Here is a 22,999-nt window from a genome sequence, read left to right as displayed (position 1 = left end):
CGAGGCCAGGGCCGGCGGCCAGGATGAGCAACCCCACGCCGGAGGCCAGGAGCAGTGGCCGGGAGGACCAACCCCACGTTCAAGGAGCTGTGGCTATGCGGGCGCTGGAGGGCCTAGAGAAGCTATCCCACGTTGAAGGTCAGGAAGGGTGGCGGTGAGGAGATAGCCCTCGTCCAAGGTAAGGAGCAATGGCTGCGCTTTGCTGGAGCAGCCGTGAAGAGATACCCCACAGCCAAGGTAAGAGAAACCCAAGTAAGACGGTAGGTGTTGCAAGAGGGCATCAGAGGGCAGACACACTGAAACCATACTCACAGAAAACTAGTCTATCTAATCACACTAGGACCACAGCCTTGTCTAACTCAATGAAACTAAGCCATGCCCGTGGGGCAACCCAAGACGGGCGGGTCATGGTGGAGAGATTTGACAGAATGTGGTCCACTGGAGAAGGGAATGGCAAACCACTTCAGTATTCTTGCCTTGAGAACCCCATGAACAGTATTAAAAGGCAAAATAATAGGATACGGAAAGAGAAACTCCCCAGGTCAATAGGTGCCCAATATGCTACTAGAGATCAGTGGAGAAATAACTCCAGAAAGAATGAAGGGATGGAGCCAAAGCAAAAACAATACCCAGCTGTGGATGTGACTGGTGACAGAAGCAAGGTCCGATGATGTAAAGAGCAATATTGCATAGGAACCTGGAATGTCAGGTCCATGAATCAAGGCAAATTGGAAGTGGTCAAACAAGAGATGGCAAGAGTGAATGTCAACATTCTAGGAATCAGCAAACTGAAATGGACTGGAATGGGTGAATTTAACTCAGATGACCATTGTATCTACTACTGCAGGCAGGAATCCCTCAGAAGAAATGGAGTGGCCATCATGGTCAACAAAAGAGTCCGAAATGCAGTACTTGGATGCAATCTCAAAAACTACAGAATGATCTCTGTTCGTTTCCAAGGCAAACCATTCAATATCACAGTAATCCAAGGCTATGCCCCAACCAGTAATGCTGAAGAAGCTGAAGTTGAACGGTTCTATGAAGACCTACAAGACCTTTTAGAACTAACACCCAAAAAAGATGTCTTTTTCATTATAGGGGACTGGAATGCAAAAGTAGGAAGTCAAGAAACACCTGGAGTAACAGGCAAATTTGGCCTTGGAATACGGAATGAAGCAGGGCAAAGACTGATAGAGTTTTGCCAAGAAAATGCACTGGTCATAACAAACACCCTCTTCCAACAAAACAAGAGAAGACTCCATACATGGACATCACCAGGTGGTCAACACTGAAATCAGATTGATTATATTCTTTGCAGCCAAAGATGGAGAAGCTCTATACAGTTAGCAAAAACAAGACCAGGAGCTGACTGTGGCTCAGACCATGAATTCCTTATTGCCACATTCAGACTTAAATTGAAGAAAGTAGGGAAAACCACTAGACCATTCAGGTATGACCTAAATCAAATCCCTTATGATTATACAGTGGAAGTGAGAAATAGATTTAAGGGCCTAGATCTGATAGATAGAGTGCCTGATGAACTATGGAATGAGGTTCATGACATTGTACAGGAGACAGGGATCAAGACCATTCCCATAGAAAAGAAATGCAAAAAAGCAAAATGGCTGCTGGGGAGGCCTTACAAATAGCAGTGAAAAGAAGAGAAGCAAAAAGCAAAGGAGAAAAGGAAAGATATAAATATCTGAACGCAGAGTTCCAAAGAATAGCAAGAAGAGATAAGAAAGCCTTCTTCAGCGATCAATGCAAAGAAATAGAGGAAAACAACAGAATGGGAAAGAATAGGGATCTCTTCAAGAAAATCAGAGATACCAAAGGAACATTTCATGCAAAGATAAACTCAATAAAGGACAGAAATGGTATGGACCTAACAGAAGCAGAAGATATTAAGAAGAGATGGCAAGAATACACAGAAGAACTGTACAAAAAAGATCTTCATGACCCAGATAATCACGATGGTGTGATCACTGACCTAGCGCCAGACATCCTGGAATGTGAAGTCAAGTGGGCCTTAGAAAGCTTCACTACGAACAAAGCTAGTGGAGGTGATGGGATTCCAGTTGAGCTATTCCAAATCCTGAAAGATGATGCTGTGAAAGTGCTGCACTCAATATGCCAGCAAATTTGGAAAACTCAGCAGTGGCCACAGGACTGGAAAAGGTCAGTTTTCATTCCAATCCCAAAGAAAGGCAATGCCAAAGAATGCTCAAACTACCGCACAATTGAATTCATCTCACACGCTAGTAAAGTAATGCTCAAAATTCTCCAAGCCAGGCTTCAGCAATATGTGAACCGTGAACTTCTTGATGTTCAAGCTGGTTTAGAAAAGGCAGAGGAACCAGATATCAAATTGCCAACATCTGCTGGATCATCGAAAAAGCGAGAGTTCCAGAAAAACATCTATTTCTGCTTTATTGACTATGCCAAAGCCTTTGAGTATGTGGATCACAATAAACTGTGTAAAATTCTGAAAGAGATGAGAATACAAGACCACCTGACCTGTCTCTTAAGAAATTTGTATGCAGGTCAGGAAGCAACAGTTAGAACTGGACATGGAACAATAGACTGGTTCCAAATAGGAAAAGGAGTACATCAAGGCTGTATATTGTCACCCTGCTTATTTAACTTCTATGCAGAGTACATCATGAGAAATGCTGGGCTGGAGGAAGCACAAGCTGGAATCAAGATTTCCAGGAGAAATATCAATAACCTCAGATCTGCAGATGACACCACTCTTATGGCAGAAAGTGAAGAAGAACTAAAGAGCCTCTTGATGAAAGTGAAAGTGGAGAGTGGAGAAGTTGGCTTAAAGCTCAACATTCAGAAAACTAAGATGATAGCATCTGGTTCCATCACATCATGGCAAATAGATGGGGAAACAGTGGAAACAATGGCTGACTTTATTTTTCTGGGCTCTAAAGTCACTGCATGATTTGGGAGAATGGCCTTGAAATATGTATAATATCATATAAGAAACGAATCGCCAGTCCAGGTTTGATGCAGGATACAGGATGCTTGGGGCTGGTGCACTGGGATGACTCAGAGGGATGGTACGTGGAGGGAGGTAGGAGGGGTTCCAGGATGGGGAGCACGTGTACACCCGTGGTGGATTCATGTTGATGTATGGCAAAACCAATACAATATTGTAAAGTAGTTAGCCTCCAATTAAAATAAATAAATTTAAATTAAAAAAAAAATCACTGCAGATGGTGATTGCTGCAATGAAATTAAAAGACACTTACTCCTTGGAAGGAAAGTTAGGACTAACCTAGATAGCATATTCAAAAGCAGAGACATTACTTTGCCAACAAAGGTCTGTCTAGTCAAGGCTATGGTTTTTCTAGTGGTCATGTATGAATGTGAGAGTTGGACTATAAAGAAAGCTGAGTGCCAAAGAACTGATGCTTTTGAACTGTGATGTTGGAGAAGACTCTTGAGAGTCCTTTGGACTGCAAGGAGATCCAACCAGTCCATCCTAAGGAATATCAGTCCTGGGTGTTCATTGGAAGGACTGATGTTGAAGCTGCAACTCCAATACTTTGGTCACCTGATGCGAAGAGCTGACTCATTTGTAAAGACTCTGGTGCTGGGAAAGATTGAGGGCAGGAGGAGAAGGGGACCACAGAGGATGAGACGGTTGGATGGCATCACCGACTTGATGGACATGGTTTTGGGTGGACTCCAGGAGTTGGTGATGGACAGGGAGGCCTGGCATGCTGCGGTTCATGGGGTCACAAAGAGTCAGATACAACTGACCGACTCAATTGAATATCATTTAAAAGAGTAGTTGATTTTAGGTTCATAAATATCTTTTCTCTCCTGGACTCTCCAAAAGTTCTTCCTGTCAATTCCAAAATTGGAATGTAATAATAGATCCCTCTTCCCATTCCCTGGTAATTAAATTTCTCGGCTTCACATGAAGTTTTTGAGCGGGCTGTAAGAGATTAGCCTGAATTCACGGAGATATCTCTAAAGTTAAAAAAAAAAAATAGACTGGTCTTCAAAGTCAATCAGGACAGCAAGTGTCTCAGAAAATGACCAAAACACTTCTCATTTGGCTGGTTTCCCATATTGAAAATTAGTAGCTCATATGGTAAAGAATCTTCCTGTAATGCAGGAGACCCAGGTTTGATCCCAAGGTTGGGAAGATCCTCAGGAGAAGGGAATGACAACCCACTCCAGTATTCTTGCCTGGAGAATCTCATGGACAGAGGAGCCTGGTGGGCTACAGTCTGTGGGGTTGCAAAGAATTGGACATCCCTGAGTGACTAACACTACCACTACTACTAAAACTGACAGGAACCTTGAAATTATTCATTTCCTACCTTCTGACTTTACAAGTAAGAATCTGAGGCCAAGAAATGTATTGGAAGACCTAAACTTAAACTGCTGCCTTGACATTTCTGACCCTGATGGGCTCTAAAAGCCTAGTTTGTAAATTGTTGTCTCAATAATTTCATCAACTAGGGGGCATAACTGGCAAGGCCCTACCCAGCAGGGAAGGCTGCACACCCGGCTAGTTCTTCCACCAGCCACACCAGCTATACCCCACCTGGTTGTCAACCTAATTGGTCTTACCTTACCAAGCGTGTCCCCCCACCATGGGAACCAGGGATCACCTCACTCCCCAAACACTGCAAAGTCTGTCTCCCACAGCCCCTGTGGGTTCATTCTATTCTGAATGCAATATCCACCATCGATGTGAACCTGAATGACTTGCAGTGTCCCCACAGGGACTGAGTGTATGTGATTAATAAACTGATGCCAATCTCATCTGTCTAGTGTTGAGTGTTGTATATTCAGCTAATCCCTCCTTCACCAACAAGGTGAATAGATAATCAGAACAAGGGATTTGATCAGGTATGTTAACATGACTTGTGTCAGATTCATCATTGTATCCTTATTGTGACTTGCAGATGGTAGTTAACAAATAAAGATGAGATGGTAAATGAGTAATTGCAACCATCTAATTACATCAGAAGCTTTGTTAGATTAAAGGTCATATTAGATTGACTTTGTGTCCCAACTCTAGGGCATAAAGTAGTGTCATCTTCTTGGTATGTTTGTATTTTATTTAACAACTATTTGTTGAGAATCTACCATGTGCCTGTTACTATATGCAACAAACAGACTCTGTGTCTGCCTCTTCGTGTATTAAGCTCGAAAGAGTCCTGTTCTTCCACCTCCCCTGCAGGGTGGCTGCACGCTGGCCCTCTTGAGTAGCCTGCTTAGAGAAACACTCCTGTTCCCCAGTATTTCCAACTTGATGAAGTCATCCTGAGATTCCATCAAGCCAAACTTGCCATTCCTTGTTTGTGATCTGGAATGTCCAGGCCAGGAAAAGTCTCTCATTTGCAGACCTGCTGCTTGGGAGAAAGTTTATAGTAACCTGCCAGTGAATGGCAGTGATAACTCCCTGCCTTAACTGAGAGGTCCTTATCGCTAAGACTCGCTAGTCCTGAGCTTAGTGCACATGAGGTCAGACACTGGGGTATCGCATATCTTGAGAACACTTTTCGTTTGTTTGTTTGTTTTCAAGTCAAGTGTGAGTGGATCCATGCCAATGGGAATCCACAAAAGCACTAATCTAATGCCTTGGCAATAACTTTTCTTAAATTCTCCTGTCATATTCCCAAAGACAGTTGTTCTTGTTCTAGTTATCTATTGCTTTATTTTAAAAAGACCTCAAAATTTGGTCACTTAAAAATACTAACATTAATTTCCCCCCCAAATCTGTAAATTTGGGCAGGGCATGGCAGGGATGCCTCGTCTATGTTTCATATGGCTTCAGCTGGGGAGGTGGGGGAAGTGGTGCTCAAAGGCTGCTTATTGCAGTCATCTAAAAGTTCTCTTGCATTTATATATGTCTGATTATTGCTGGCTGCACGACAGGGCCTTAGCTGGAGCTCTCATCCAGAACATCTACATGAGGCCTCTCCATGTGGCACGGGCTTCCTCAAAATACGGTGACTGGACTAAAGAAGAGCATCCTGAGAAGGAGCACCAGTCAGAATCTGTATCAACCACCATTTCTACACGATCCTCAGAAGTCACACAGCATCACTTCTGATGCATTCTTTTGGCTAGAAACAAGTCATGAAAGCTGATCCATATTCAAAGAAAAGGGAATTAGACTCCAACTTCTGGTAGAAGGCTATCAAAGATTTTTTCTACATGTTTTAAAACTACTGCTTCCAATGGCATACAAGTGGTAAAAAGAAAAACATGGTTTCTTTTGTAATCAGACAGATTGGTACATACTAGTAGCAATGAAGAAATGAAGTGAAAGAGAACAAAAGAATTCAAAATATGTATTAGATCCTGACATGTGAGTAAAGGGCTGCTTCAAGACTGGGTGTGTTAGTTGATATTTTGTGGTTCTGTAGGGATGGTCTGATCATGTGCATTTGGCACTGCTATTCAGTTACTATTGAAGTATTCTGCTTACTTATTATTATTACTTAGTTATCATTCCTCAGAAAAACATGGTCTCTGAACCAAACACTGTACTCATAGAATAAAGCAAGTTTGGATAACTGTTCTTTGGAACGCTTTCTCTACCTACAATACACAGCATTTGCTGTTTAGTTTTCTCATGATGCAAAAAAGGATGACTCTTTTGTTTCTAGAATTTCCTATCAGTAGAGTGTTTATGCTGTACTCATTTTGCCCCCTTGTGGCTTCTTATGCCCTCATTCCGTATTTACATTTAATGTTCACATTTTTTGGAATGTAAGAAGGGAAAGTACCACTCTGTCCCTTCTGCCATATGCCTCATTTTGCATGAGAAGATTTAAGACCCAGACAACTTGCGGGAATTGTCTGACGTCACACAATCAGATAGATTTAGAATTCAATATTGCTGTCTCATCCAAGTACAAAGAAGACCCACAAGAGTACAGCACTATTGTTCATTGATGAACAGGAAACAGTGTCAGGCAAGTGGGAGGTACTCAGTAAAAATTTGATAATAAAAATAATTAATCAATCAAGATTAGGATCAATATCTTTACATTCCATGCTTTATGCTGTTTACTACGTGGTCTGTCTTTTTATCTTTATCATATCTTTCTCATAGCACTTGACACTTGATTTATTTTACTTCACAACTATTTCAAATCCTTCAACTACTTTACCCATCACTTGTTTTGTCATTAGGATTATTACATTATCATTCACTTGTTCATTCAATTTCAGTGAGTACCAGCTGCCTTGGGCACTGTGCTACCTATAGGGCTACAACAAATTACTTACTTTTTTTTTTATTAAAAATTTTAAAATATAGTAAAATATATTACCATAAAATTTACTACCTCAGCTATTTTAAAGTATACAGTTCAATAGTGTTAAATATACTCACATGGCTGTGCAGCCAATCTCCAGAACTTTTTTACCTTGCAAAAATGAAACTCTGTATCCACTAAACAGCTTCCCATTGCCCTTTCCCCCAGCCACAGCTTCCACCCTTCTACTTTCTATTTCTATACATTTGACTACTTTAGATGCTTTATGTAAGTGGAATCATGCATTATCTTCGTGTGACTAGATTATTTCAGTTGGTCTAATGTCATCTACGAACAAAGCTAGTGGAGGTGATGGAATTCCAGTTGAGCTATTTCAAATCCTGAAAGATGATGCTGTGAAAGTGCTGCACTCAATATGCTAGCAAATTTGGAAAACTCAGCAGTAGCCACAGGACTGGAAAAGGTCAGTTTTCATTCCAATCCCAAAGAAAGGCAATGCCAAAGAATGCTCAACTGCTACTGCTGCTAAGTCGCTTCAGTGGTGTCCAACTCTATACGACCCCATAGATGGCAGCCCACCAGGCTCCCCTGTCCCTGGGATTCTCCAGGCAAGAACACTGGAGTGGGTTGCCATTTCCTTCTCCAAGAATGCTCAAAGTACCGCACAATTGCACTTATCTCACATGCTAGTAAAGTAATGCTCAAAATTCTCCAAGCCAGGCTTCAGCAATACGTGAACCGTGAACTTCCTGATGTTCAAGCTGGTTTTAGAAAAGGCAGAGGAACCAGAGACTATATTGCCAACATCTGCTGGATCATCAAAAAAGCAAGAGAGTTCCAGAAAAACATCTATTTCTGCTTTATTGACTATGCCAAAGCCTTTGACTGTGTGGATCACAATTAACTGTGGAAAATTCTGAAAGAGATGGGAATACCAGAACACCTGACCTGCATCCTGAGAAACCTATATGCAGGTCAGGAAGCAACAGTTAGAACTGGACATGGAACAACAGACTGGTTCCAAATAGGAAAAGGAGTACGTCAAGGCTGTATATTGTCACCCTGCTTATTTAACTTCTATGCAGAGTACATCATGAGAAACACTGGGCTGGAGGAAGCACAAGCTGGAATCAAGATTGCCAGGAGAAATATCAATCACCTCAGATATGCAGATGACACCACCCTTATGGCAGAAAGTGAAGAGGAACTAAAAAGCCTCTTGATGAAAGTGAAAGAGGAGAGTGAAAAAGTTGGCTTAAAGCTCAACATTCAGAAAACGAAGATCATGGCATCCGGTCCCATCACTTCATGGGAAATAGATGGGGAAACAGTGGAAACAGTGTCAGACTTCATTTTTCTGGGCTCCAAAATCACTGCAAATGGTGATTGCAGCCATGAAATTAAAAGACACTTACTCTTTGGAAGGAAAGTTATGACCAACCTAGATAGCATATTGAAAAGCAGAGACATTACTTTGCCAACAAAGGTCCATCTAGTCAAGGCTATGGTTTTTCCAGTAGTCATGCATGGATGTGAGAGTTGGACTGTGAAGAAAGCTGAGCGCTGAAGAATTGATGCTTTTGAACTGTGGTGTTGGAGAAGACTCTTGAGAGTCCCCTGGACTCCAAGGAGATCCAATCAGTCCATTCTGAAGGAGATCAGTCCTGGGTGCTTTTTGGAAGGAATGATGCTCAAGCTGAAATTCCAGTACTTTGGCCACCAATGCGAAGAGTTGACTCATTGGAAAAGACTCTGATGCTGGGAGGGATTGGAGGCAGGAGCAGAAGGGGACGACAGAGGATGAGATGGCTGGATGGCATTACCAACTCGATGGATGTGAGTTTGAATGAACTCTGGGAGTTGGTGATGGACAGGGAGGCCTGGTGTGCTGCAATTCATGGGGTCGCAAAAAGTTGGACACGACTAAGCGACTGAACTGAACTGAAGAGCATCTATATAGAAAATGTGTCAGAATTTCCTTCCTTTTAAGGCTGAATAATATTCCATTATATGTATATACCACATTTTGTTTAACCATTAATCCATTGATGGACACTTGGATTGTTTCTACCTTTTAGTTATTGTGAATAATGCTATTATGGCCAGTACCTGTTTGATATACTAATTTTACTTTTTATTTTTTGGCTATATACACAGAAGTGGAATTGCTCGATTATTTGGTAATTCTATTTTTAATTTTTTTGAGGGAGTTCCACACTGTTTTCTGCAGTGGATACATTTTATATTCCCACCAACAGTGTACAAGGGTTCCACTTTCTCCACAAACTTGCCAAGGCTTATTATTTTATTTATTTGATGATAGCAATTGTAATAGGTATGAGACAACATCTCATTGTGGTTTTAATTTGGATTTCCTTAGCGATTAGTGATATTGAGCATCCATTGATATGCTTTTTAGTCCTTTGTATAATTAAAAGAGGCACTTAATTCATCACTTGCTTCCTCTGTATACAAAGAATCTCCTGATAAGAGCCATTTCTTTCCTTTTTTCATTTCATATATCTCCATTTATTTAAGATCTGAATAATGATAAAATAATAACTAAAACTTATATTACATTTGTATCTGTTACATGTGAGGTATTGTTTTAAGTGCCTTATATCATTAACATATTTATTTCTGAAAACATCCTTGTAAGGTGGATACTATCGCTATCCTTAGTTTACAGAGGGTGGCATGGAGGCACAAGAAAGCATATGCCTTGTCCAGAGTCACATGGCTGCTAAACAGTAGAACCAGGATTTGTACCTTTGAAGTTGTCTTCAGAGTCTGTTTGCTTAACCAGATGTATTTTGCTTCTCTGAGACCCCCTCAATCTTTTTTATACCTTTTTAATATCACCTACATATTATGTGATATCTTCCTCAACACTTCTAATGTACAAGTTTGTATGAATTTGGGTTGCAGATAAAAGAAAAAAAAAACTTAAGTGCAAATTGATTGTATTGTAAGGAGAAATTAATTACCCCCATGGATGGCAAATCTAAGGTACAGCTAGCTTAGGATATGTTCAAAACCAGTGGCTCAAACAATTTTACTTATATCCCAGCAATCTCAGCTGCTGCTGCTAAGTCACTTCAGTCATGTCCGACTCTGTGCGACCCCATAGACGGCAGCCCACCAGGCTCCCCCGTCCCTGGGATTCTCCAGGCAAGAACACTGGAGTGGGTTGCCATTTCCTTCTCCAAGCAATCTCAGCAAACATCCTCAAACATATCTTTTGGTTTGATTGAGCACCATGCTTGTCACTGAAATAATGGTGGTGGCAGGGAGTACAAAATGCTCTGATTGATCTGCTCAAGTGAGTCACGTGCCCACACTTAAAACGAAGGTGGATTCAATACCACTGAAACCACAGAAACTCGGAGTTGGGGTGGGGGTTGGGCTCGAGGCATCCGTTCACATTTTATTATTACTATTTTTTTTTTTAAAGGGAGACTGGAGGCTGTGTTTCTCCCTCTAAGAACAAATTTGTAAGAGAAATTATTTGTTAGATAGTCCAGGTGCAGGTTGGAAAAGAATTTCCAGACACAGAATATTTCAGAAGGGAGTGAGTTTATTAGGAGCAAAAGGAAGAGATAATGTGGGCACTACAAGCATAGTAGATTCACCTCTTAACAGATCAAGAAGAGTCAATAGTTACCTGGGTTAGTAGCCAATTTTTATAGCCTCAAGACAAAGAAAATTGCTGCTGGAAGGTTGGCATTAGATGATTGGTTAGGGCACTGTAGGGTGACTACTGGGGTGGGCATTTTTGCCTAATTTTGGGGCAGAAAGCTTGCTGGTGATGATCAGGGGGGCTTTTGGCAACAGTTACAAAGGGGTTCAGTCAGTTTCAGACATAGTCTGGGTTCTCAGCTCCACTTCTTTAGCTGTGGTAGAAGGCCTCACACCTGGGGCCTCAGGGCAGGACTCAATATTATTATTTTTTTAAAGCTTTTGCTTATATGGTTTGAAAAATTTAAAAAGCTAACATAATTTTTTTTTTTATGTTAGAAAAGTCAGAAGAACCAGAGATCAAATTGCCAACATCCTCTGGATCATCGAAAAAGCAAGAGAGTTCCAGAAAAACATCTATTTCTGCTTTATTGACTATGCCAAAGCCTTTGACTGTGTGGATTACAATAAACTGTGGAAAATTCTGAAAGAGATGGGAATACCAGACCACCTGACCTGCCTCCTGAGAAAGCTATATGCAGGTCAGGAAACAACAGTTAGAACTGGACATGGAACAACAGACTGGTTCCAAACAGGAAAAGGAGTATGTCAAGGCTGTATACTGTCACCCTGCTTATTTAACTTCTATGCAGAGTACATCATGAGAAACGCTGGACTGGAAGAAACACAAGCTGGAATCAAGATTGCCGGGAGAAATATCAATCACCTCAGATATGCAGATGACACCACCCTTATGGCAGAAAGTGAAGAGGAACTAAAAAGCCTCTTGATGAAAGTGAAAGAGGAGAGTGAAAAAGTTGGCTTAAAGCTCAACATTCAGATAACGAAGATCATGGCATCTGGTCCCATCACTTCATGGGAAATAGATGGGGAAACAGTGGAAACAGTGTCAGACTTTATTTTTATGGGCTCCAAAATCACTGCAGATGGTGACTGCAGCCATGAAATTAAAAGACACTTACGCTTTGGAAGGAAAGTTATGACCAACCTAGATAGCATATTGAAAAGCAGAGACATTACTTTGCCAACAAAGGTCCATCTAGTCAAGGCTATTGCTTTTCCAGTAGTCATGTATGGATGTGAGAGTTGGACTGTGAAGAAAGCTGAGCGCCGAAGAATTAATGCTTTTGAACTGTGGTGTTGGAGAAGACTCTTGAGAGTCCCTTGGACTGCAAGAAGATCCAACCAGTCCATTCTGAAGAAGATCAGCCCTGGGATTTCTTTGGAAGGAATGATGTTGAAGCTGAAACTCCAGTACTTTGGCCACCTCATATGAAGAGTTGACTCATTGGAAAAGACTCTGATGCTGGGAGGGATTGGGGGAAGGAGGAGAAGGGGACAACAGAGGATGAGATGGCTGGATGGCATCACTGATTCGATGGACGTGAGTCTGAGTGAACTCCGGGAGTTGGTGATGGACAGGGAGGCCTGGTGTGCTGCAATTCATGGGGTCGCAAAGAGTCGGACATGACTGAGCGACTGAACTGAACTGAACTGAACATAAATTTAATGATTGTACCAGACACTATGGTATGTATTACACATATGCACAATTAACCCTTACAAGAGCACTGTGGTACAGATGATGTTATCACTTTTTTGATGAGAAAACTCAGGTGTACGTGGAACAGGAAGCAATAACTGGCCTTCAGTGACCCAGTTTATAAGTGGTGCAGGCAAGATTCTCACCCAGCCAGGCTGGCTTCAGAACCTCTTCTCCAACTCTGTTGTAAAGGAGGGTGCTTGTCACATACAGACACTGAAGCTCAGGAAAGAAACAGAAGAATTTATCACTTATGTCAATGCCTGGTGTTCACCATTAGGGAAGACATCAGGGACCCTCATCTGGCCAATTCAGCTTACATTTAACACTTAAGTCTTAACATTAGCAATTAAAGTTTATAGATAAATAGGGAAAATATAAATATGTAGTTTACTGTATCAAATTATGTGAGAGACTGATTTAAAAATAAAAAAGAATGGTCAATGGTCCCTGTTCAGAGTCTAAGAGAGTATGATTAGGAGTTAAAAAATTTATACATGCTCTTAGATCTCTTAGATCTTATTCATTATCAAAAACATTGAATATTTTATTTGTAAGAACTTCAGTAACATTTCAATTTTGCAGTGAAAAAAAACATAACTGCTAAATCTCTCTGAAAACATTTTATCTTAAAAAAAAAAAAAGGAAATTTTAACCAGTTTGCTTAAGCAAGTGCCAAGATCTCTTCCATGTGCCCACATTTTCGTTTCAAGGCACACCCAATAAACAGCCAAAGCATCAAAGGTAAAATACCAAAGTTACATTAAATGTTTAGTATCTTGGAAAAAGTGATTAAGGTAAGAGATTTTTCACATTTTCTTTTAGAATCACCATTCTTTAATGTAGTATTGGAAAAAAAAATGCACAAACATGGAGGAAGAATCATTCCAGAGTCAATTTTTTCACTAGATTTGTGATATTTGGGCTTCCCTTGTAGTTAAACTGGTAAAGAATCCACCTGCAATGCGGGAGACCTGGGTTGGGAAAATCCCCTGGAGAAGGGAATGGCTACCCATTTCCAGTATTCTGACCTGGAGAATTCCATGGACAGAGGAGCCTGGCAGGCCACAGCCCGTGGGGTCTCAAAGAGTTGGACACGACTGAGCGACTTTCACTCACTCATTCACTGTGATATTTAGTGGGTTCTTTTTTTTGGCTTCAATTGCATCAACTGAAAAATGCTGGAAGAAAAACTGGAATGACGATGCATCGATTCATCCATTCATTCTATAAGTCTTTATTGGACACCTCTCATGTGCTAGGCACGGTGCCAATGCTGTGGATACACTCTGCTGCTGCTGCTACTGCTGCTGCTAAGTCGCTTCAGTCGTGTCCGAATCTGTGTGAGCCCATAGACGGCAGCCCACCAGGCTCCCCCGTCCCTGGGATTCTCCAGGCAAGAACACTGGAGTGGGTTGCCATTTCTTTCTCCAAACATTCTAGTGCTAAGCAAAAGCAGGTGTGAGTCCTGCCCTGACAGAGCACACAGTGTCATTGGGGAAGACAAACCTGGTTCAAATAATCACTTATCAAATAATCACAGGACTGCTTAGGACATTTCAGTGCCTAAGTTCCATGTACACATAAACATGAAGGAATAAAGCACAAATTATCATATGTGTTTATTGGAGAGATCTGAAGAATCTTCCTTTGTTTCTTAGACTCATTTCCACCCCTCTCCCAGACTGTCAGCTAAGGATACTGCACATCACTCATGGCAATTTTCTACATGTCAATGACATAATGAATTGACCTCGCTTATTATTGTAAATAGTATTTACTGTGCATATTCAATGCTTAATTTCAGATAATATTCCACTCTTCATTTTCATCTCATTCTTGGAAATGCATTTTTTTCCAACAAGGAGAGGTTGAAAAATAATAGCTCTTAATCCTGAAGTTGGCTTCCCAGCTGGTGCTAGTGGGAAAGAACCAGCTTGCCATTGCAGGAGATATAAGAGACGTGGTTTCTATCCCTGAGTTGGAAAGATCCCCTGGAGAAGGGAATGGAAACCCACTCCAGTATTCTTGCTTGGAGAATCCCATGGACAGAGGAACCTGGTGGGCTACAGTCCACAGGGTGGCAAAGAGTCAGACACGACTGAGGTGACTTAGCACACACGCACACTCCTGAAGTCTGTTGTGATGTCATTTTGTTTCTTCAAAGAGTTTCAAAGGTAAGAACTAAAGAAAGAAAGAGACAGGTGGGTTTATGCTTATAGCTGTAATAAAATATACCCAGGGTTCCTCCTTTCTTTCAGATCTCAGTTTTGTTGATACAACATGGATAAAAATGTGAAGTGAAGTATCTTTACTGCATAATTAATGACCTGAGGCTAGAGAGAGGTAGACTTCTTAATTGCTTATTTATTTATTACAGTTCCTCTTTGGCAGTTCTTCTCTGAATTGCTTCATATACCTTAGGTCAGGTTGTTAATTAAATCTTTTGTAAAGGTTTGGTTTTACCTGTAAAAACTCTCCTACAGGTCCCTGATATCTCTAAGTTGGGCTGAATGTGTGAGAGGAAGAGGCTATTTGTTGAGTGCCAACCAATGGCTTTGTTTAGAATATTTTTGCCAGCAGCTCTTCCACCTCAGGCTGTTATTTCATGAAATGATACATGCACGAGTCACTGCTTCTGCAACACCCCTCCAGCTCCACCGGAAGTGGATGTGGTTGGCTTAGTAGAGGGCACTCTTCCCTCTGAATCTAGCTTATGTGTACTGCTGGGAAGAAAGCTGGTATCTCTGGAGTTGTTTTTCTCTAGGGTAGGCAAGAGGCTCTGATAAACTGCAGTCATTATAGGTTTCTGGCTCTGTCACAACAGCAAGGCTGCTTTGATGTAGAAGAAGTTAGGCAAAAATTTTGATTGATAATGAATATATCCAAATCTTAGAATTTCACCCAGGTTTTACTGTTGATGTGATCCTTCTTTGCAAACGTTTGTACTTCCAGAAAAAAAGCTAATAAATATTTGCCTTGTGTCGCTGGTAGATTTACTGTTATCTACTGTTAGCTGTAGGGAATCATTGAGGCCAAATTCTCATGTTAGGTTTTCTTTTTTCTTGTGCCTCTGCACAGAAGGTCCATGAAAATATAAAGCTAGTTTTAATGATTCATTTTCTGGTAGAGTAGTACATCTGGAGATGGGCTCTTTAACCTGAAACTTTCTTAACCCTTAAAGGATACTTAACTACAAGTGGCTTGGCTGATGGTGAAAAGTGAGACATTTCAATGTCTAGCAATTTTGCCACTGGGCAGCATCAATAAAGGACTCAATAAGGGTAGGGGTTGGAGAAGGGGCAGGTGGGAGAGTGTGTAGCTTGAGAAGACCAGATGGGTGATATCTTACTGTTCTTTTCAATCAAATACCCTTCTCTCCTTCTCCACTCCAACCCCTGTTACACACACAAAGGTTGAGAATCAATACTGAATTAAAACCTTGAAGAGCTAATCCTCCAACCCAGAAATGCCAAAAGGAAGATAAATGGTTAATTATTCATAACAACATCAAAGACAAGCCCTGAGATCTTGTTAAGGCCTTGTACTCATGTATGATAACCTGATGGCACCACACACTTTTAACCGTTTTTATAAACATGATGAATACTAATGGCATCAAAGAATTCACTTAGACTTTTTGGAATTTTCAATGATGCCAGACACTGTTTTATACTTTATTTGAGTAACAGTTCTGTAAGTATTTAATGCATAATTTTTAACCTACTTGGGGGATGCACACTGTTTGGAAATTTGCATGAACTCTCTGGAATCTCTAGAAAATGCACAACAGGTATATGGGGTTTTACACACAAATTTCATGGGATTTGTGAAGTCTCCTCATGGACCTGGGCTTCCCTGGTGGCTCAGACAATAAAGAATCCACTTGCAATGCAGGAGACCTGGGTTGGATCCCAGCGTTGGGACGATCCCCTGGAGAAGGAAATGGCAACCCACTCCAGTGTTCTTGCCTGGGAAACCCCATGGGCAGAGATAATCCCATGGGAAATCCCATGGAAGAACTCAATATTTGAAAGCAAATTGGGCTAGGTAATGAGGACTTCGTGGAATAGCTTTCCTGTCTGAATGACGATGCTGTCAGCCACCTGCACAATACACAGTGATCTTTGGGGTTTTCTTATGGATTACCAGCATTCCCTCCCCTTTTTCTTCCATTATAACATGGCACTGGCTTATTCATTCACCTGCTTGTCACATTCCTTACTCTTTTTTGAGAGTAAATAGATTGCTATTTTATTTTTCTTCCTTCTCTAGAATGGTTCTAAAGACTTTACATGGCCCCATGTCAGAGGTACTTATTGCATGCAGGATGAGGCTGACAAACCACAACCTGTTAAGAGAGAGAGGGGAAATCCACCGGAAAGTGGCTTTGGAAGGAACTTCAGGTTCGTTGTGGGTAACCAGGCCCACAGAGAGCAATGAATTACATAAACACAAATGAATATGTCTGTATTTTGTGACCCCCCTCCCACTCACCCAAAGTCAGGCACTTAGTCACTTTTTCCTCTGTGTCTCCTTTTCTCTGTTATACCTCGATTATAGCTGCTATCACTGCACTGGAATTATTTGTTTATGAGTCTGTCTCTCTTACTAGACTATGAGCAATTCCAAGACAGAGTCCCTGGCTTATTTATCTCTGTACCCCATCCAGTGTCTGGGTTAAGAGTTCAGGCTTTGGAGTCAGACTGTCTGCATTCAAATCCACACTCTGTACATGGGAGGAGGACCATTAGGGCAAGTTACTTAACTTGTCTGAGACTTGGTTCTCTTCCTTTCCTCCTTCCTCCCTCCCTCCTTCCCTCTCTCTTCTATCTTTTCTTCCTTTCATCCCTCAATTTCCTTTGCACCTAAAAATATCACATTAATAAGTTGTATCAGTTTATTGTGAAGAGTAAATGAAATGCTGTTTATCACAGTGACAGTCACTATAGACAATAATAATGGTATCTCAATTCCGTGTCCGACTCTGCGATCCCATGGACTGCAGTACGCCAGGCTTCCTTATCCATCACCAACTGCAGGAGCTTGCTCAAATTCAAGTCCATCGAGTCAGTGATGCCATCCAACCATTTCATCCTCTCTCATCCCCTCCTCCTTCTGCCTTATATCTTTCCCAGCATCAGGGTCTTTTCCAATGAGTCATTTCTTCACATCAGGTAGCCAAAGTATTGGAGCTTCAGTTTCAGCATCAGTCCTTCCGATGAATATTCAGGACTGATTTCCTTTAGGATTGACTAGTTTGATCTCCTTGCTGTCCAAGGGACTCTCAAGAGTCTTCTCCAACACCCAAGTTCAAAAGTATCAATTTTTCAGCATTCAGCTTTTGTTATGGTCCAACTCTCACATCCATACATGACTACTGAAAAAACCATAGCTTTGACTAGGGACATTTGTTAGCAAAGTAATGTTTCCACTTTTTAATATGCTGTCTAGGTTTGTCATAGCTTTTCTTCCAAGGAGCAGTATCTATTATTATATCTATTATTATATAAATTAGTATTACTATTGATTCAATAATCAACTGATTATTGAATTAATAATCATTTCCATGCAAAGAGCTATCTCTCAACTTGTCTGTTAAATTGTCTCAAAGGTTGGAACACTTTTCTTTCTGGTTTTCTACGTGTACCAGGCATTCAGTGAAAGTTTTTGACTAAACCTCTGGATATGTAGCTGTATACACCTATTTTCCTGGCAGTACAAAAAATCTTTGGAGCCCATAGATGCTAACATGTTAAATGTAGAGGGTTTTTCTCCTGAGGCCAATGCAGAAATGCAGATGAAGTTCTTTCAGCATCCATCCTGCAAAAGACAAAATCATTCATAACCACTGTAAACATGAAGCTGGGCTTGTACTTCTTGATATCACAGACAAAAGTGGTCTTTTTCTGCTAAGAAAGCTTGGCAGGAGGTAGTAGAGTGATAGATCAAAGTGGAGGCCTCATTGCTGACTTGGTTTGAGAGTTTGAGACTTAGCAAGTGGAAAGAAACAAGCAATTGAAACTGCGACTCTTTGAGATTCTGGATATGAACAGGGTGACTCAGAGAAACTTGCATTTTCTCTTCAAAGCCTGGCGTTGATGCAGGAGTCTGTGGTAACACTGCCCTCTTCTGTTTTTCTGTATTGTTAATATTAATAACGTACTTGGATGTGTGCTAAGTAGCTTCCCTCATATCCCACTCCCTGTGACCCTATGGACTGTATGTAGCCCACCAGGCTCCTCTGTCCATGGGGATCCTCCAGGCAATAACACTGGAATAGGTTGCCATGCCCTCTTCCAGGGAATATTAATACCACGACTTCTCAAATCTGGTTTGAAGATCCTGACATGAATTTTCATTTTCCAAGAAATGCTTACTTAAGGCAGAGAGGAAAATGAATCATGTTTAATGTAAAGCATGATGACTTGACCATTAAAAAGCAGGTTTTGTTATGAGGTGTTCATTCGATTCCATCATAGCTGGGTATTATATTTCAGGGGAATGGATGAAGTAAAGGATCATAATCAAATCAATCAATTCATTTATTGATTTGTGATCTGAGGAGCTACTACATTACTCCTAGTTCTTAAAACTTCCCTATTCTTCCCTTGGAAGTTAAAACATGACCACTGGTTGACGCCCTGTGACTCTTGCGTTTACCACATATCCTCTCAGAGTAAGAACAGTTAAAGAGTTGTGAATGCCAGTTCTTCACACACCAACAGCCAGCACCACTTTTTGTCAATAGTATCATGTGAACTGCTTTGTAACTGTTCTATCCTTTCCTTCTAAGTCCCTCTGTGTATCTTTCTAAAGTAGTTAAAGCATAAGACTTTGAATCTATACCAAAGAATTTGGACTTTATTTTATGAACAGCAGGGAACCAATTGACACATTCAGGCAAAGGATGACATCTTAGAAGAATGACACTGTCAGCTTTGTGTTGAATGAATTGAGATGAAAAACCTTGGAAGGAGGGAGAACATTAGCAGATCTGTGTAATAGTACCATCTCTAGTACCTCCATGATGCATCCAAAATCCTCACGTTTTCCCTCATTGTTGCTTCCTTAACCCTAGTTAAGTCACTATCATCTATGGCCTGGATCCCTGCAACACTCTTTACTCTGCCCTGTAGTCAATCTTGCTTCCCTACAATTCATTATCCCCAAGGCAGTCAATGTCAACTTTAAAAAACAAGTAGACTAGAACACGGAGCTTCCCAGGTGGCACAGTGCTAAAGATTCTGTCCGCCAATGCAGGAGGCACAAGAGAGTGTGGGTCTGATTCCTTGGTCAGGAAGATCCCCTGTGGAGGGAAACAGAAACCCATTCCAGGATTCCTTTTTTGAAACTCAGAGAGATGAAGATTCTTATGTAAAGGCACAAGATGGGGTCACAGATAAAGTTGGGACAGGTGAGGCTCCAGGGCTGGCCCTTGCACAGAGGCAAGCTCAGGGCAAGGGCTTGTGTGCAACTGTGGGTGTCCCACCTGACAGCACCCTCACAACAAACACAGGCTCCAGAGCACCTGAAGGGCTCTTTATTGCGGGTGAGACCCCCCAGCCAAAGCAGTGCTGCAGCTCCGGACAAGCCCCAGCCACTGCCCAGACTCCAGGATCTTCAGGAAAAGAGGGGTCTGGGGCTCTAGGCCTCAGGACAGTCCTTGGGTGACACAACACCATGAAAATACAGAGCTAAAAACTTCCTGAATGTCTCTGGCTGGGAACAAATTGGTCCAACAGGATCCACAACCACCTTCTTTTTGATCACTGGAACACAACAAAAGTGCCAATGCAGGAGTTGATTGGAGTTCACCCAGAGTAGATTGTTGAGGTCCCCCTCGGAGGCCAGATCTGTGGTGTTCAGCTGTAGTACCAGGAAGATACGCCCATGGGTGCCTGTGCTCTGCATGACTACTGGCTGCTCCAAAACCTTATGGTCATTCCCATACAAGAACCAAGCCTGAGCCAGCACATTGCCAAAGGCAGACAGGATCATCTTGGCCCACAACTGATCTGGCTGAAAGCAGTGTGGTTATAAGTTGGCCGACTCCAGAAAATACTGGGTGTGAGGATAGGGGTAAAGATAGCCCTCCAGAAATCCTGTGTCATCATTCACATCATAAACATTGCACTCCTAAAGACTGATGGAAGGAGATATGGGATAGAAGTTCTCAAAAACATGATTCTAGGTAGCTTCTGCCTCCTCTCAGGGAGCAATGGGAGGCAGAGGATCCTTGGCATTCACTTGGGCTCTACCGGAACTATGGACCTGAATCACGGTAGACTCTTATTTCAAGGTGGTGGATCACATGTTGTTCTGGGCATAGATCTGCCTGGTCAGAGAAGGATGCTTGAGAATCTGGGATTTACACAGCTGCATCAGGCTGTCCACAATCACTGGGCAATAGGTGTCTCTCTTAGGAATGTCTTCAGTAGAGTGCCAGAGATGAATGTGAGAGATTGCATTCAGAACAGGTTCATCTTGATCTTCTGTGTGGTTTCTTGGATCGCCAGTAAGGCTAGGCATTTTCTCAGGAAGGCCTTCTATTAATTTGGTTTTGTTAAGCCAGAGAGCCTGCTTTACACCCCCGAGGAGGTGGCAACACTGGTGGAAGATGTAGCAGACCTGGTCCTTGTACAGCAGGTGCTCATGCAGCAGGGGCAAGAGGTGCCTCCAGTCAGGGTCCCAGGATGGGAAGACTGGCTGTGCCAGCCTGGGCATAGAGTGCATCTTCCCTGTGAAGGTGAAGGACTCTAGTCTAGGAATCTCATATACCCTGTCCGGCGGAGGAGGCTCTGGCTCCTGCATGAATCACACGCCCCACTCGTATGCCCTGCATCTTGGGGCCCTGCAGCACAGAAGGCCAAGCCATCTGGGGCGAACCTCTGTGGGCCTCCACACCAACACCTTGCAGATCTGATCTTAAGACCTCCACCTGGATGCTGCCATCTTCCCTCATGCAAGGCCCACTCCAGTATTCTTGCCTGGGAAATCCCATGGACAGAGGAGCCTGGCAGGCTGCAGTCCAGGAGTTTGCAAAGAGTCTGACATGACTGAGTGTGCAAGCATACACACACACACATACACACACACACACACACAGAGACTAGGCCATGCCTCTTCTAACTTTAAACCCATAAATGACTTCCTATAATACTTATTATGAAATCTACACTCTTACCCTGGTCCATGATCCTCTGCATGGCTTGACCTGCCCCTGTGTGTTTCTCAGACCTAAACTCTCACTTCTGCTCCAACTCTCTGGCTTTCTTGGTTTTTTGAACATGTCAAGCATAGTCTTGACTTCAGACATCTGAGCCTTTGTTCTTATCATTTCACCTACCTAGAATATGCTACTTCCAGAATTTCACATGATTGACCTCTTGCCCTAGCTCACATATCACTTACTCAGAGTCCCAACCTCTGCTCTTTGTCTCCCCATCCTCTGCCCAAGACATTTTTTCATATTACCAAGTTCTAATTTATTCATAACATGTCACTATTTGAAATTATTTTGCTTATTTAATTACCAGTTTAAAACCTGCATTGCTTGCCTAGAATGACAGTTCCATGAGGAAAAGAACCATGTCTACCTGTTCATCTCTAGGTCCCCAACACACAGAGCTTACAACAGAATGCTGTACCTAGTCAATGGTAGATCTCAGTAATTATTTGTGGAACAAACTGATTTGGGTAAAAGGTAAAGAAAAGGGTAGGACAAATGGAGATGAAAAAGAAGAGATACAAGATTTATTGTAAAGTGGATAGACAAGACAACTGGGTTTAGAGAAAGGCCATGGATGCCATTAATTCAGAGAATATGATAGAATATAATGAATGAGAGTAGCAAACAGATACTTGGCTTTGGACTTGAATGTGATGTTCTGGCAGGTCTATTTTAAGATGCCCAGCAGGTATATATAAGTTGGAAACCAAACCTGAAGTCATTTGCATAGTGGTGACAGTCCACTGAGACTGAGTCAGGTCAACAGGGGGAGGGTATTGGGGGAAAACAGAACTTAAAAGATGTGCAGATTTTTGTCCAAACATCCATGTGCAGGAAACCATGCTGGGACAAGTGACACGTGATAAGCGAGGAGCAAGGCCTAGAGCTTCGTGCGGCCAGGGATGGGGACACTGACAACTCAGCCAGTGGAGAGTGCGTTAGTCAGACAAATATCATTACCTGCCATACGGTGCCCTTTGACCTCCCCAAACAACCATCAGTAGGAGACTCTACACTCTCAAAGGGGATTTGTGTGACTGCCTTGATTTCTGCCTCCCAATCTGTAAGGGGACAAAGAACAAGGTCTGGCCAACGTTAATGATATTAACGATGTGCCTCTACTCTAGGGAGATGATAATCCAAAACCATTATGGAAAAAATACATAAAAAACTCCAAAGATACATTTGTTGAGTGCTAACTATGAGAGGGTGATGCACTAAATATTTGATATGTATTCTCTTATTTGATCCTATCAGATCAGA

The 22,999-nt window shown here is 41.9% G+C and overlaps 1 pseudogene; it reads right to left on the bottom strand.

Moving 5' to 3' along the window:
• Nucleotides 1-20,151: 20,151 nt before the first annotated feature.
• On the bottom strand, nt 20,152-22,734 carry LOC102415806 (annotated as a pseudogene).
• Between the last annotated feature and the right edge of the window lie 265 nt (nt 22,735-22,999).

This window comes from Bubalus bubalis, chromosome 9 (assembly GCF_019923935.1).
Source record: "Bubalus bubalis isolate 160015118507 breed Murrah chromosome 9, NDDB_SH_1, whole genome shotgun sequence".
In the NCBI taxonomy this organism is placed as follows: Eukaryota; Metazoa; Chordata; class Mammalia; order Artiodactyla; family Bovidae; genus Bubalus; species Bubalus bubalis.
This window is presented reverse-complemented; position numbering and strand designations above follow the sequence as displayed.